The 17,919-nt window shown below is 46.2% G+C and overlaps 1 long non-coding RNA gene across 1 annotated transcript in view; it reads right to left on the bottom strand.

Moving 5' to 3' along the window:
- LOC106820806 overlaps positions 1 to 17,919 on the bottom strand; it is a 92,712-nt gene that overhangs the window by 63,650 nt on the left and 11,143 nt on the right. The window contains exon 3 of the long non-coding RNA XR_001395657.1: positions 14,641 to 14,698. This is a non-coding gene — a long non-coding RNA (uncharacterized LOC106820806). The remainder of the gene's footprint in view (positions 1 to 14,640; positions 14,699 to 17,919) is intronic.

The raw sequence follows: 17,919 nt of genomic DNA, 5'->3' as shown, positions 1-17,919 counted from the left end.
CTTAAAAATATCTCCCAGCCCTTACTTTTCTGAAGTGCCGCGCTGAGGCTACGCAGTGAGTAAAATTTTGCCATTTGCGGGGATCAGGTGAGGTGGGTGGATCTGGGTTTTGATTTTAGACGCTCCGAGATGCATTCTGCGAAATTCCTTGACTGAAAATTTAGATTCAGCATATATTCAGTATATATATATGCACTAACTAACGGTGAAATACTACCTTATCGCTGTTAGCAAGCAAATGGAACCTACAAGCATCATTTTAAACGGATAGCCGGCTTTCTGAGCAGGCCCCGACCACTATACACATACCCAGACCACCCCCTTCTAACACGTCCGCACGCATGCACACACGCACACACGCACGCACGCACGCACGCAGAAACCATATGTGTCAGCTGCACCACCTCATTATTTTGTCTATAGCCACAGTAATTGACCTTCTCATCCACATGTACATGTCATGCCCATCTCATCAACTGGAAGCTGTGTAATATTTGGTAATTCTGCCACTCACAGCTAATAACCAACATGAATAGGACCCAATAAGCAATGGGCTGCCTGATTTTTCTGATTATCTACATGATTACTTATCGGGCCCGATCAAGATTGCATAAATGATATTCGTGCTGAAGCCAAAAAAGGAGCGCAGCTCGGCAGCAATATACGCGCAGATGATGCTGTAGAACTGGAAATGAAGAACCCTGCAGCAGCAGCAGCAGCAGCAGGCACTTAATGTGCGCAGAGTTAATTCATTTACCACAAGGTGCTGACGTAGGCTGTGCAACTTTTACATGCACGCCACTGATCAATGCGTGAAGCCTGGTGTTATTTGCGGCCTGCCTTATCGCGACCACCTACTGCTGAGTTTTCTTCCTGCCTTTGATTCCACATTGTCCTGATCGCACATGACTACCTGCTGTCACGAGAGGCTCGGATGCGACAGAGAGATCTGCTGGAACTAGCTTCCACCTTGCGGTTTCCGAACGCAAGCAGTATAGCCACCATGTCTTTAATCCCAGCGAACACTACTCTAGCGCTAAAATTTATAGTGAACGTGTGTCGGCCTCTCGTCTATTCGCACGGTCACAGCCGCCAAGCCACACTGCGAGCCGTGACAAGTCACGGTATCCGTAGAAGACAGCCCCCGTCCCCATCGCACCCATCTATCTCGACATTACACGTTGCCAGCAGATTAAATCCACCGGCCCATCGCGAGGGCTTCATGTAGGTCGCTTATGAGATGTCGAGTAATTAACTGGCGATTGCATATGGGCCAAATTGTGTTTAGACCGTGAATAAACAGGCAAGTCATCGTGGGATGGCTGCAATTACTCCGGCGCGCACTGCAAACTCTCTCCTCTGTTTAAATTATCATCGCAATTGCACTTATTATTTACACTGCCTAATGCAGGCCAGTGATAATAATATGGCACTGGCACCAAAGGCACTGCGGCCAAGGAACGCTAGAAAAACATGCGCCGAGAAAGAACCAGAAGTCTGTTGCTGCTCATACATCCCTGCCCCCCACCCACCCCCAACACACACGCGCGCCCGCGTTTCGGTATATTTAACGCATGTTTGTTTTAAATTTACACTCTTAACTCCTGCATAATATTTGCTACGATTCATTTTCAATTTTTTTTTTTTTACGAATGCGATTAGAGCTGTAAAGCTGAACCGGACTTCAGCGTGGCCGCCTGCGCAAGTGTGAGCCGAGGTAACTCTCCGCCTTACGAAGGAGGGAGACGTACATGAAAATCGAAGAGGCAAAGCGGAATGGAAAATTTACAGACAATAACGACAGCAGCTATAATTTTCGAGCTAAGAGTGGATGCGGTATAAATCGAGCGCTCGTCGAGCTATTACAGCGAGCTGCATTGTGCGAGATCACTGCCCCCCTGAAATCCGACCAGTATCTGAAGCCACAGCTATATTGACTTACGGCGACCACCCATTAAAATAATACTCACATAAGCAGGCCTCTGCTCAGACTGGGAGACAGAATGGCTGCACATGTACATTTTCCTACAGCAACGATATACTGCGGCGGCGGCGGAGCTGTGTGTTTGCCGCGTTAGGGGCCTAGCTGTGCACAGAGAGGCGCGCTCACCGCCGTGCTCACACCATGCATTATGAAAGAAGTGGGCTTCATTAAAAAATGCATTAGCCTTGCACGAGATTTGCTTAATGTTCTGTAGAAATTTGCTGCATCATTTGTTGCCAATTTGTAGAGAATTCTGTGCGGGAGTGGAAATTGTCCCACACTGGGGTGAAATTTTAATGGAAGCGCGGGTGGGTGTGTAAGAGCAACGTACTTCGCGTGCATATCATTCATATACGGGTGAATATTTCAACCTTAATGCTAAATGCAATTTGCCAGCCCAGCTTGTGTTCGGCTTCCTGGTTGTAAAAGTAAACGGTTGAAAACAAATTGATGGCAACCGTTTCCACTTCATTTAGTGATTAAACGAAATCTCGCTGAACTCACGACAAATGCCATTCTCCTATACCTGCACACGTGACTAGCGTTCCCGTGGGCTGTTACATGTGGGCGGAGTGCTACAACGGGAATTCTGGCTATAACACGGATGCCAAAGCTTTCGCATATGTCCCCAGGAGTGAGGTCACATTCTTCTTACATGCTCTCTGCTATTCCATTAGAGTCTTGCATAATTGTGGGTCATTGCAAGATCCACGTAAACACGCATTCCTTTCACAGGCTGCGTGTGCTCATCGTGCCTGAATACAGTTCTTTATTTTCCTCGCTTTCTAAGTCAGTCGCATGGAGAGTCATCTGCCAACAATATCTCGCCTGATTAGTGCACCACCATCAACATACAGTAAGCTCACTCGATATCTGGCTTCATCTACACAAGTGGCTAATTTTAAACTCGCAGCAGTAAACCAATCCAGCCGTTTTGGGGTCAAGAGGAAGATTAAAGCCATAACTAATTATTCATGTCAAGAAAGCGCAATTAAGCCCAGCCTAGCATCGCTCCTTGGGAATATTATGCAACATGCTTGCCATGGCAACAGCCATCAACATCAGTTACTGAAGCCTTCACACTTCGCTCGCGCCAATCGTCAGTAATCACGCTTAGAGGCACGCCAGCCCTCGGGATACAACCAGTGAAAAAGGGGACAACACGTGCCACGAGCCGAAGTTTAAGTTAGAGTTTTACTACGGCGTGTTTTTTGCCGTGTTTCAGACTACGAGGTGTACAACTCTCCCAGATGCTGACAACTAACGTAGTCTAGCAACCTCTCACATGACGGAATACTGCACGATACCGATAGCGTCTATAGGATGGCAATCTCGTACATACATGACACACCGATATCTGGCATGCCACGCTGATCTCTCACATGCCGAGCGATAACGCGAAGATCTCTTACGTAACGTGTTGATATTTTCCGTATCACTGTGTGATCTCTTACGTAACGTGTTGATATTTTCCGTATCACTGTGTGATCTCTTACGTAACGTGTTGATATTTTCCGTATTACTGTGTGATCTCTTACGTAACGTGTTGATATTTACCGTATTACTGTGTGATATCTTACGTAACATGGTGATATTTGCCGTTACGTTCTGATCGTCCACATCACGTGGCGATACTTGATGTAACGTTGTGGTCACTTGCGTAACATGACGGTATTTGCCATGGCATTGCGACCTTTCAAGATACTTCGTGGGTACTCTCATACAACGATTTACCATGTAACGCAGAAATCTCACATATCATGGCTGTCTCTCATGTAACATTGTGATCAATGATGCACAACAGTGATCTATCATGCAGCATGGAAATACTACATCACGTAACATGGCAATTGCTTGCGCAGCGGTTAGATATCTCACGCCCAGTACAAGCTGGTGGTTGCTTCCGGCAGGATAAAATAACAGCAGTATGATCATTGTGTTGGTACTAACAGTACGACGTGGGCTACTCTAGTAGGAAAACATAGGCTAATTAACATTCTATTTGGTAACGCTAGGATACAGTGATGTACCACACATCACGTAGTTGGCATTAGTCGTGCGGCGTGGACACGGACCTAGCCTGGCATCAGCACTCTACACCACGCAGCATCCTCCCGCATCTTCCGCAGCTGCCGTCGGAGGCAGCGGCCAGGCGTCGGGAACCTCCGACCTCAAACATAAGGCCGGCATTTGCATGGCGGGGTACAATTAGCAAAATGCAGCCAGTGCTTTACTGCAAGAGTGCTTCTGGCCAGCAGACCCAATATAGCCTATCACTTCTAACACCGCATGTCTGCGCCAGATCGCCCCCCCCCCTTCCATTCCTCCTCCTACTGCCTGCCTCCCGCTGTCTTTGTTCTGCAGAGATACGGTTGATATCGTGCCTTTGTGTTTTCACGGAGTATCAGCCCCGTGGTCCGGTCTTGGGCTAGCGACCAGCGGGACAACAACGGACTTGTTTGTTTGTGTAAGTCCCCGGTCTTAACAATTAGGCAAGCTATCTCGCCATCTCAGCAGTCAAGCTGGGCTGTATGTGACCTAGGATGAACTGCTGCGGCAGGCCGAGCACTGGAAGCGTGAAAGAAAAGGCGCCGGCGCTTGCCCAGGTTTCTCTTGTTTGCACCATCTGTGCAAATCCCTGTGCTATAGTTATCAGATCTGTTTGAAATAACGATCACGGCGCTTATTCCAGTGACTCTTTCTCGGACTGGAATGCATCGGCGTGTAGCTTACCAACCGCACTAGTTAATGCGCTGCTAGCTCCGAGAGTCGCAAACGCTCAGAAGCGTGAGCATGCAATTAAAAACTTTCAATTACTTCAACGGATTGTTATAACTTTGCCCCCCCCCAAAAAAACAAATTATTATGTGTGTTCTATAATACGAAGCATTGCGTCTAGAATACAATTACTAAAACAAACTGCTGTACTTGTTTGTTTAAAAAAATACTTGTATAATCATAATAATCTGACGCATACACGGCTAGGTACATTCTTGTGATGTAGCTACAAGATGCTGTACGTTTTAAACAAGAGAGGGCATTCCACCTGCCGTTACAAATGAGCTAAGCTCATTAGCACTATTAACAGCGGCCAGCATCAGAACAAGACTGACCCCGCAGGGTGTCCACTCGCTAAGCTTGCGTAACAGGATCAAGCGTTCAGCTCGTGCGCACATAAAGGCAAGGGCGGGACACTAACAAACTATTACACAACTACATCGGCTGCTGAACGATTCTTGGGTAATCGGGGTGCTAATGGCTATCACGGCCGCACAAATACACACAACAATGTCTAACTATGCTTACTCGAGGGCACGTCAGGACAGCAAGAGTTCATATGAGGACATCTACGCTGCACACACTGCGCAGTATTAGTTTCCCTTTGCCCCGAGCATTCTTTCACGCACTAAGATTGCAAATTTGGGCGATCGCCACATCAGACACGCATTAATAGTCTCGGTGACAGGCACAAGGTAGAAGCGGTACGTACGGAAGGAAACCGTTTGCTAGTGATAACCGTAAAGACTGGACAGATAGACTATTAATCATGATTGTATGAATACGTTCTGGACACACCCATCTGAAGGACTTACGGAACCGCTACGTCCTGAATAATTTAAACAGGTAAATGTAAGTAAGCCATTGGCATATAATGACCTCTGGTGATAATTAAGTCGCTATCTATCCAGCATCATACAGCGTGCTACCGATATTACGCAGACCAGTTAGTGGTTCGACCATGACGGGCTATATTTTACAGGTTACACATGGCTACTTATGTATAAAATGTCTTAGAACTGTCAAAAAACATAACGGTCATTGTGACAGGCGTACGTTTACTGATAGATAAGATAAGATGATAGATAAGAATTCAGACAAACCGACAAACAAACTTACCTACAGACGGCCGCACGGACGGACGCACGAACGGACGGACAAACATCTAAACAGATAGTAAGATAGATAGATAGATAGATGGATGGATAGATAGATAGATAGATAGATAGATAGATGGATGGATAGATTATGATAGATAGATAGATAGATGGATAGATGGATAGTGATGGATAGATGGATAGATAGATGGATGTGGATGGAATGGATGGATGGATGGATGGATGGATGGATGGATGGATGAGTGGATGGATGGATAGATTGGATGAGATTGGATAGATGGATAGATGGATAGATGGATAGATGGATAGTATGGATAGATGGATAGATGGATAGATGGATAGATGGATAGATGGATAGAAGTGGTAGATGGATAGATAGATGCGGATAGATAGATAGATAGAAGATAGATAGATAAAGATCGATGTAGATTCGATAGATAGATAGATATGATAGATAGATAGATAGAAAGAAATAGATAGGATAGATAGATAGAGGATAAGATAGATAATACGATAGATAGTAGATAGATAGATAGATAGATAGATAGATAAATGATAGATAGATAGTATAATAGATTAGATAATAGATAGATAGATAGATAGATAGATAGATAGATAGATAGATAGTAAAGTAGAATAGATAGATAGATAGATACGAAGACGATAAGAGTAGAATGTAGATAGATAGATAGACAGACAGATAGACAGACAGATAGATAGATAGAAAGACGGACGGACGGACAGACAGCCAGACAGACAGATAGATAGATAGAGTTGTGCCTTTGGAGTAACCAATCTCCCTCGACCACTTCCCTCCACCCCTCCTCCCAAACATTACCCACCTACCCACCCCAGTACACGCAACAGAAATAAGCACTCGCGGGTTCTACAGTGCTGGCAATGGGTCCCTAACCAAGAATGATAGTCACCTCATGGCGGGTATAAGAAGCCATACAGCCTACCGATAGCTAAAAACAACCGTCACAAACACCCCACAGGCGCGAAAAAAGCCATCTATAGTGGCAAACATACCTACTTCAACATGACACCACTTGATCTTACGGGATGGTCGACCTACAGATTCAGCTGACCTGAATTAGCTAGCAGATGCCACGTGTGGCCAACAAGCATTCCTGCAGAACCAGAGTTAGCGCAAGAGGCGCTTAACGAGCTTTCACTCGCTGTCAGCCAAATCATCAAGCATGCAAGGACCCCGTGCCGCACACGAAATCACATCGCTTCCCACCGCCTCTTCTAGACTTAGCGGAGCGTGAATCTGCATCGCCTATGATCATTCCAAAGTGGATACGTACAATAATCAGAACATCCGATACGGGATCTGGTTTACCACCTCCCACGAATCCTCATCAACTGCTGCTTTTTCACACCCCATGCCGTCGTTTCGGCTTCACTCGCAAAAAATCGCCGCGGCGAATGCAGGCTCCATTAATTTGCAAACTCTAATGACCACTTCATAGTAAATTTAACCGGATAACACATGGTGACACATGTACGCGATAAAAAAAACTCCACCACGCATCCAAGGAAGGCAAACCCGATCCGCAGCCGAATACTCGCCACTTGCATTTAGACCGATTCCAGCAGGCCGTCGCAGCCATCGGTGCTGATGCTCAAGGACTCGTGGAGTCAGTCTAACTGACATTTTAAAATAAATAACATTCATCTTTCCAGGGGCGGGGGACTGGTGCTATCGAAACTGCTCTCATCGTCTGCTAGGTTCCACCTACCCCACTGTCCTATCGCGCATTTTCTCATTGTCCCTGACCTTGTCACCTCGTCTATCTGACCATATCCACTGTCGTCACCCCAACCAGCTTCCCGTAAGAGATTTCCTTAAGTGTATCGCGCACGCAGGAGCAAAAAGAAGTCTCTCTACGCACTCCCATTCCCTTCGCTTCCCTGACATAGACACACCGATTGCACTCCTCCACCTCTCCCCCACAGCAAGATGTACAATATGTGATGACGTTTAGCAGTGATGCAGGAGCATCGCGGCGTCTGCATCCGCCTCGGTCTGGGTCAGCCGTGTCACGGGGCTCCTCCTGATTTACCTCAGCAGTCGCTATCGGCCGCCGTCTCGCTGTGCCGACGATGCGGGTCGCTATAACTGATACCCCTACTGGCGTTCGATTTTTTGCGCTAATTACGAAAACAGGGTGCTGGCTTGTCTTCAGAGCCCACAATACCCAGTTACGGAACAGCTGCATCAGCCGAGGTGCAAGCTGGGTGGCCCCCGTTTCGATCCTCGCCTTTGTCAGGGCTGGCTCGGTGGGTGATGGGCATTTGTTCAAATATAATCTCTGGCCTAATTGCATTTGCATATCGATTGTGCGCCGTTCCTGCAAGCAGTCGCATGTCGGCTTGTATCTCTACATCATTAGTATGTAAATTACAGCGCAGTTAACGATCAAGCCCTAATGATCTCCTTCTACCGCTACTCGCGAGCTTCTCGAGGGGTCGTGCTGTTGATACATGTATTTTGCGCACAAAAACACAACAATTGCCTCGCTGTCAATTTCTGTCGTGAGCAGCGACAGAAAATACACACGAAGCTCGCAGAAGTCCTAGCTCTCCGTGCTACAGAATAGACGCAGTCACGCAGCGTGCAAACCTTTGTTGTCCGAACGACACGAATAATAGTATTGTTATCATTATAAATTATGTCAAAACACTTATTCTTTTATTCGTAAGCTCCTCTCAGCATTGCTTAGAAAATGGTGACGCTAAAATTAACCGTGTATTTTCGTTTTCTTGTCATGTACAATACTAATGAACGAACAGAAATGAGCTCAGCATGGAAACTGAGAGAACCGATACATTCAACAACGTTGTGCATTCATATCTCCTCCCACACACAATCAATGCCACTAAAAATTTGCATTGCACACGCTAATATCTACACGTACACTACAACAATGTTATTGCAGCAGCAAATCAATGAAATAGGCTTCATATGTTCTGCCAGAAAGTGCAGATGTATTCTCTTCTCTGTCTGTGTAAATTTCTTGTTTAGATATCCTACGTACGAGCACAGTTGCAGTGTTAAGAACTGGAATCTTTCTCAATTCGCCACAAATGCATCCAAGTTATGCATTTCCAAAACTTGTGCGGATACAAATTTGGCGTACAGACAGAACAGACGAATAAATAACTGCAACATCATGAACACACAGCTCTACGAAATAGTTCCTAGCACAAAACCACTATAGTTATTTGTAAATTGCACTTATAAGTATATAATGCATTTACCAACTTAAACGAATTTTAGTATTTTTTAATAAATGATATTTTCCATAACTTATAACTTGTTTTATATTAGATAAGCAGTGTTAACGAAAATTAACACCAGTAAATATATATATATATATATTAGATTCCTGGAAAATTCGATATAGGAAACTAAATTGAAGAGTATAGTACTCACTTGTTTAACTTTCCCTTGCCTAGATGTGTTTCGATTACGTGTGGCGCAGTAATTGTGATGAAATCGGTCTAGTTACATCTGCTATGCACGTGCCATACTGCCATGTTTACGAGATAGCTTACACGCATACACAATGATTTTAGACAGAAAAAGTGAATATTAGGCGTTTCTAGAGCGATTGATAAAAAAAAATATATCTGTGAACAACGGCAAGATATGCTATCCGTAGCAGTTGAGCTGCTGTTACAGTAGCTTTAATAGTTATGATAGCGTATGACCCGATCCCAGTATATACTAGCACAACAGGCTACCCTATAAAGAACTTAAAGATGTTCGGCCTAAACGCAAATTGGTAATAACACTGCCACAGGAAATGGCCCACGCCCAAGAGGAAAGGCATAATCATTATTACCAGAACACTTAGTTTCAGCACATTTCAGAGCCGCCAATGAACAATGCCGCGTTCCCACCCAATCAACCGCCAACGGGAGTGATTCGGAGCTTTTAATTCGTGCGGCTCGTGAAAGCCGTGTCGGTGGGTGAGAATAAATGCTTTTGTCATTCATTTCCTTTCCGTTACGGCCGGCAATGGAGTGCGGGCAGCGATCAAGCAGTGATCCACCCCGACCACCACCCCACCCCCGCATTGCGCCGCATACCAACTACGATCGCTAGCACGGCAAGACAATGCGGGGGACCTGGTCATAAGCCGGTGCAAAAACAACCCACTGGCATACTAATACTGTTTTCATAACTGACTCTTTTGTGTCCTGCGTAAATCTGATTTCTATGCTTTTTATGGTAACACTGGCTCTTTCATTAGGCTAGTCAGCTTCCACTAATAACAAACTGACTACACACTGGTTTTTTCTCGAGCAGAATATTAAGAAGGCAGTAACACCCGCCGCAATTCTTACTGCGACAATCAGCTACTCTGTAATCGTGCATGCGCGCATAAATATTCACGTCGCAAGGAGCTTTTATAACCTTTTGGTTTTTGGCGTTTTCTTTCAATCCTCCGGCCGACTGCTGCCCAAAACAAAACTCAACGATTGAACGTGCATTCGTTTGAACCTGCATGTGCTCTCTCCCCCCAGCAGGTCAGCGGTCCGGCTAACTCTGAGCTGTTACGCGGCTTTGTACAATGGCGAAATTATTCCGATCCAGCGCGAGGCTAATTATGGGTCACCATAACGACCCCCAACTGAAGTGCAACATTTTACTAGTCAACCTGCGAAACCGGTGACAGGAAGTCGTGGCAGGATGCGAGAGCGCTCGATCCTTTCTTAATCAATTAGCATATCAGCCACGTGGGCGCGATGCATGGGTAAGGAAGTGCGCTGCCGCGTACCTCTCAACAATCGCACTGCTATGCAAAAACGAGTTTGAAAATTTCGTGCACGCGCACGCACGTCCTGCGGGTCGACAGGTCGGGGCCGGCCGTTTGCTGCTGCATTAATCGAGAATTAACTTACGATGAAGCCACCAGCAGCTGAGTGGTGGTGTTGCTCCGAATAGCGGCGCGCGCAGACGTGCTCTATTTTTTTTCCTCCACGCCCGAAATATTTCTCGCACTCGAAATCAAACAAACACGTTTTTGCATATTCATTTGCCGGTGCTCAGAGCGGGTGCAGCAGGAAATTAAAGCCCGCTAAGATTCGGCAGCTAATTAGTGCGATTACATCTCAGTAATGCATCTACATACCGAATCTTGTCATCTTTGGCAGATGCGACTCACTGCCAAATATGGGTGCAAGCGGTAGCGAGCCCCGCCCCCTTATGTAAGCTTTACCCTTTATGTAAGCTCTGCGTAAGATGTAGAAGAAAGAAGTAGAGTAAAAGTAGATGACGCTTCGCTAGAAAGCTCATATCTAGAAGTACGAAATAGCTAGAAGTGAAGCTAAAAAGGACAGCGATGTACTGAATAACTGAACGATAACTATGATGACGACTTAATTAAGAGAGGAAGAGCGACGGGGAGAGCGAAAGCGAGAGCGAGAGCGAGAGAGAGAGAGCGAGAGAGCGCGCGCGAGAGAGAGAGAGAGAGAGAGAGAGAGAGCGAGAGAGCGAGGGAGTGTGTGTGCGTGCGCGTTTACGCACTCGTTTCTAACCGATTCCGCTACTGGAACTTTAGCGCACAGCCTGCCCTATACGAGACCATGTTGTCTGGATAAAGTCTCGCGTTCTCAGCCTGACCCACTATGTAAAACGCCATTGAGAAGCCGCGTAGGAAATTAAGCCGGACCGCTATACGTACAGCGCTGCTACACGGGTGTCTATAACATGTGGCCGGGAAGCGCTGGCCACACATAACCGACCCCCTGACACAAAAGAACCCAGTAATTACACCAAGTCACTCTCGTCGCATTCTCCTCGCCGAGCCTATTCAAGGGCACATCTTCACAGGTTGTCAGCGACCATATTGTCGAGGGGGAAGGGAGGAGGAGGGGGGAGGAGAGGAGGAGGGGGTGCCATTGAGACTCGTCGTCGCGCGCACACAAACAAGATTCGGCTGGCAGAGCCGGGATTGCGCGCCCGCCGGGATCAGCTTCCCACCGAGATCAGGTGCGGCCGGTACACCTGAAATATACCCGTTTTCAATTAACCGCTTCAAACAAAAGGCGGGTCGCGGGGGCCACCGCGAACATAATTGGACGCTCGGCCGGACTGCGACAATGGCCGAGCGTCCACTCTAAGCCTCTAAGGGATCTGTCAATAATCGACGGGACGCGCTTAAACCATGAGAATTTCGGCAATCGTCAACAATCGGCCACCCTCTCGACACTCATTTACGATTCTAGACTACCATGCTGTGCACCAGGCGAAGGAAGGAAGGAGGGATGAGTGGGGGGGGGGGGGTCTACTTCCCCCCTTACACCTACACCATTCCGACAGATACACTCAATATATTGCCGTGCTACTTCCTCTCGTTCTCGCATGTAACCTGCTTGATGTGTATTGGCTGGCTAAATTTCTACCGCAATTACGTTCTCTTCCATTCTCGCTCTTAATTACACTCTCACTATCTCTCTCTCTCTCTCTCTCTCTCTCTCTCTCTCTCTCTCTCGCTTCTCTCTCTCTCTCTCTCTCTCTATCTCTATCTCTATCTCTATCTCTATCTCTATCTCTCTCTCTCTCTCTCTCTCTCTCTCTCTCTCTCTCTCTCTCTCGCTCTCTCTCTCTCTCTCCCTCTCTCTCTCTATCTGCTGGTCGATTGTGTACGGTGGCCATTAACGTTAGGTCACGTCTCCGGCACCCTTCAAAGTATTACCCCGCGTTACACCTACACTCAATCAAGCTAGACAGCCATCGATCACTAGACACGCGTAAATTCGCTCCTGAATAAAGATCGGCAACGCGCATGCTAAAAATGCACATTTTAAGCATTTGTTCATTTCTGCACACAGCGGTCTAGGGCGCGATGCCCGCAGACGTCGTGGCCGGTCGATGGCAGGCGGCCTAACCGGCAGCGGTTACAGGCTAGCTGACCGCGACGCATCATCACTCACTCACTCACCCACACCGCCTCAGGTAGCGTCCGTGCGTCCGCGCTGCTAAACGACTTACACTCGCACACGCGCGCATACACACAAACGCGTGCGCGCACGCAGACAGACACACGCACACACATATACGCATGAACGCAAGCACACACGCACGCACACGCACACACACACACGCACGCACGCACGCACGCACACACACACACACACACATGGTCAACTGATCTCTAATAGAGAAATGCAGAAATGGCACCAGATGACAATGAAAACATATGGACACATAAAAATGGCTTCAGCAACAAAAACGGAATTGTTAGAAGTATGAAAGAAACATGAAGAACCGCTCTAAATGCTGGGTCCTGAAGCTGGCCTTGTGCGACCATTAGCACCAAAGTTAGTTTTAACATCTTCATTAGGGACACAGCACACCCTCTGAACCCCTACCAAGAATAAAAACAATCAGCAGCAAAATACACTCTCAAAGTTTGTCCTCTTTCCATGTATATACATATCGCTTAAATACGTATTTAGTATCTACATACCATTGTTATACCGACATACGGTCGGGTGTTGTGGCACCGATGTCTTTGCAACTATCTGAAGCCCTGAAGCCAGTTAACCCTTAGAATGGGCGATAAGCTGTTATTAAGAACTTCCAGAGGCTCTCTAAGCAAGACCAACTGCCTCTGCGCGTCTCACATATCTACACACGACTCCGCTCAGGAAAACAAACTGCTTGTTTAAACGTACACCACTCAGAAGTCGTTGCTTTGTACACTTCGCCACGAAATTCCAACATGGCGGTCACGCCGAAATGTACACAGATCTGTGACACTGAATACAGCGAGTAGCGACGGAAGCGCAGCGCAGGCTGCCCGTCTCCGATCAGCAGACTTCTGGGTTTCAGGCTTTCACCTCGCGCTCGCGCTGCGTGTTGCCGTATGGATTAGTAGTCTGGGATATTTTTTAAACAGTAATGTACACAAATGACCAGGCCAATGGTAAACTCGGGCAAACTAGCCTTGTGTCTACACAGCACGGTTTTTGTCTCGGCAAGGCGTCGAACGCGAGTAGGGTGTAACTACGAAACACGCATCCCTTTTGTGTCAACACTGTTATAACAGCACAATAGGAAAAACGTGGTGGCGACTGCATGTCCAGACGGGCCAAAAACTTCGGTTCCGAATACTATTCCTAACGAGCGTGCGCGGCCTGTGACACCCGCTGCGTGAACACGCGGGGGGACTACGATACGACGTGGCTTTAATTTGCGTGACGAGGTGCGAAACTGTTGAAGAAACGCAAGATGTTCGCAGTCGCAGATATCTGTAGGACATTTGAGTCGCCGATTGACACGTCACAGCAGATTGCGTACGAAACCCGTGACGTCATCAAACCGCAAGGGGCGCGCCCTCCCCTGACGGAGGATGATTGCTTAGCTATACCCTGTTCAGTTATCCCCGATTTTGCGTCAAACTGGCGGCGCTTTTGCACGCAGTTCAGCTAACAACAGACTAGAAAGCGGGCCGTTAAAGCTTTACTATACGGGGGGTTGCTGAAAAAACGGGCAGCGACTTTCGCTTGCTTGAGAATCGAGCCGAGAACTCTGTGCGAGCCATTCACGAGTTTGCAACCCTAAGATCGCCGAGATAATTTCATCTAGACACATCGTACGCACTTGCCGCGCAGCCGATCCGACAGAAAAACCCTTATTTGTGTTCGCCCGTGATCGCTTCACGATGAGCCCCGTCTGTCCACGCGGAAACACTTAGGGACCGTAGGGCAATGCCTGTGACGAGACGCTGCACTCACCTTACCCCTGCAGAATGAAGACACCAGCAGACGACTTGTTACCACTCTCGCATCGTACCTGAAGAGAGAAAAAACTTGAAGTCGTGCGTTTACACGTTGACAGTGCAATCAGCTGCATGTAGCGGTTTATCTCTCGCTGCTGGGAGACTCGCTCTGCTGCTACTACTGCTGCCGCTGTCCGTATCTTGTTTTTAAGCCCTTAAGCATTTTTCCTCGCCGAAACAGATGTCTTCGCTCTTCGACACAGCTCTCTAAAATGATCTGCAAAAGCATAGTCACATAATCTCACGCTAAAGAAAATAGAGCGGTTAAAAATAGCAGCTCTCGCACGCTGATGAGTATCCCACCCCCACCCCGCTTCCCTCCTCACACACCACCACCGAGTTAATTTTTTCTCCACAACTTGTTCGGCCATTTTTTCCTCTCCTCTCGCTTTAGGGTCTCATCACACGGTTTGTTTAACACGTGTACATGCTTGTACAGCACTGTGCTTTGGGAAGACATGTACGCTAGCAATAGCTGCCACATAGCTCAGCTCACATGCAAAGGCAGCTGTGGTGGCTGCAAACGCGATAGCAGTGCACCGAATTAAGACGTCGCTGACGAGCGAATTTACGAAATGCAAAGCGCTGCTTACAATTTTAATAAAATCGCAGATAAATTCTGTTGCTATCATAGGTATTAATAATTAGCAAATGGGCTCTCGTGTCACAGCATGCACCGCGCGACATCTGCTACCGACAGACAAACAAGTACGTGTGACGCCTCGCACTCAGCTACAAACTCCGCCGATCTGGCGGATCTACATGTATATTCAGCGTGAAATTCTCATCGGCGCCCGGTTTTCGTCACATTCGCTTGCTAATACAAAATATCTTTAATAGAAGAACATCACATTCCCAGGTGGCAAATATTATAATATGCATCGTGCAATAATGCATTATATGGAATAAATACTTACATCGTGTAAGTGATGTTATAGACAACCCGTTGAATTAGAATACACTGTACACAGACACCGCGGATCTTTACTTATAGAAAACCAGAGGCGTTTTCACCACCACCGGTTTTCAATAAACAATATACCATAGACGGAGATTTCTACCAACTCGCTAATGAGAGTAAGTATAGTAAAACAAGAAAATTTTACAGTACGAGCACAATGACAGTCAAAATAAAGCAAAACGCTTTATAGCAGAGGTTACACAAACACAATGTCGTTATATTTAGTTGGACGCAAGTGATATCACATGTTATCATTATAATTATTACAATTTAAAACTAAGTGTACAACGTCAGCATTGGAAGCAAAACAAAGATGGTACTCTAAGAAGATGTTGGCCTGAACCTATTTTCAGACTTAAGACTCAACAGCACAATCGAACTTGTTGCTAATTTAAATCGTTCATTTTGGGCCTTAGTATTCTACCTCACATGCGCAGGTGTTCATCGGGTAGATCACATCCCATCTGTATAATTAACACGAGGAGGAAGATCACCGTTTAGTCAACACTAACACTGCCCACAGTGCCCCACACCTATACGTATCGGCACATACATGTACGGACGCTATAGAGAAGGGACAACTTTCTTTCGCGGCAATTGCACTTTTTTAAGAAAAAATTACATACCGAGTTCAGTGCTGTCTTCAGCATGCCACAACACATACGCATATGACGATTTCAAATGCACGTACAACTTCTCTTTGAGATATGTTTGTTTACCATTGCTCCCGAGGCACGTCCAAATGTATTGAGATTATGAACGTGAAGCGGCAAATATTTGTCTCTTCTTTCTTAGCCGCTAACAGGTTCAGCAATCCTGTAACGTGTATTATAACTGTTGCAACAATGAATAAGCTTGTGGCGTGTGCTATAAGTGTATAGAAGATAAAACCCATCAAAACTATCATTTGTGATCAAGGTAATCTTTTATAGTCAAATTACTGTATCATACTTCCTGTATTTTCTGTTAGTTTCTAGAAATTCCAACGCACATACATCCACATTGTTTAGTCTTGGACAAAATCGGGAAATTTTCTATAGGGCAAGTCCAGCTAGATCAGACTGATCCAACTGATCTAACTGGACGCTGATCTAACAATCCCTGTAGGAAATTTCCCGATTTTGTCCATGACAAAACAATATATATATAGGCCTATATATATATAACCATGACTATATTGCCTAACTATGATGTTGAACACACATTATTGCTACTATGCAGGCAATATACTTCACCTAGACATTATTTTGATCATATACTGTTCTGGCACTTTTTACACCAGCAACAGCATCAGCAGCATTGTTCGTGTTAACATCAAAGAGGAACTGCTTATTCTACACCAGTGGTTCTTAACCTTGTTTGAGTCACGGACCCCTTTGAGAATCTGGTGAAAGCTACGGACCCCTCCCCAGAAAAATGGACATAACTTATGTCATAAGCACATAAACACAACAATTTTATGCGCTTGGTTGACGGACCCCCTGAAGCCCATCCACGGATCCCAAAGGGGTCCATGGACCACAGGTTAAGAACCCCTGTTCTACACTGTTTCAATACACGAATAACACGCACAATAAACTGATAATTTTCTTTCAGAAAAAAACACTAGGAACAGAGAATCAGTATCAAACTACAATGACCCATGTGAAGACGTTGTTTAGATTCGGGGAAGCACTATACGTTGCTATATAACAGGCGCACATCAGTCATAATCCATGCAGAGACACAAACACAGTAACGACATAGTTTCGATAAGGGGGACCATCGAAAACCCTTACGCAAACGGCTCATTCTGTTTGCTCGGCTAACATTATTGGCCATAGTGCAAAGATCAGTTACTCGAAAGTCGCCCCCGTCTTAAAACCGACCTAGGTTTAGCGGAGAGCGCAGCGATTTAAAGCCGGCTTTCCTGAAAGAACACACTTGATGACAACTCGACCATAATTACCCACATGAGCCGGTTCAAGGTTGATCGTGCGCCGATTCTTCGGCTATGACACCACCGGACCGGTACTCACGAATGTAATTGTGACTTCGCGCAAACATGGTTCAACGGCTGATTAACATCTCCCAGTTGTCAGAATCACTGCGCAGTGATTTCAACCAGTATATGAACCGAACGTTTCGGTCGGCCTGCTGGCTGCTCACTTAGAAGGCTCTGATGAATGCTTTTAATATCACAAGCACACTCGCACACACATATCTATCTATCTCTCTCTCTCTCTCTCTCTCTCTCTCTCTCTCTCTCTCTCTCTCTCTCTCTCTCTCTCTCTC

Source organism: Priapulus caudatus, unplaced genomic scaffold (assembly GCF_000485595.1).
Source record: "Priapulus caudatus unplaced genomic scaffold, Priapulus_caudatus-5.0.1 Scaffold48, whole genome shotgun sequence".
In the NCBI taxonomy this organism is placed as follows: Eukaryota; Metazoa; Priapulida; class Priapulimorpha; order Priapulimorphida; family Priapulidae; genus Priapulus; species Priapulus caudatus.
This window is presented reverse-complemented; position numbering and strand designations above follow the sequence as displayed.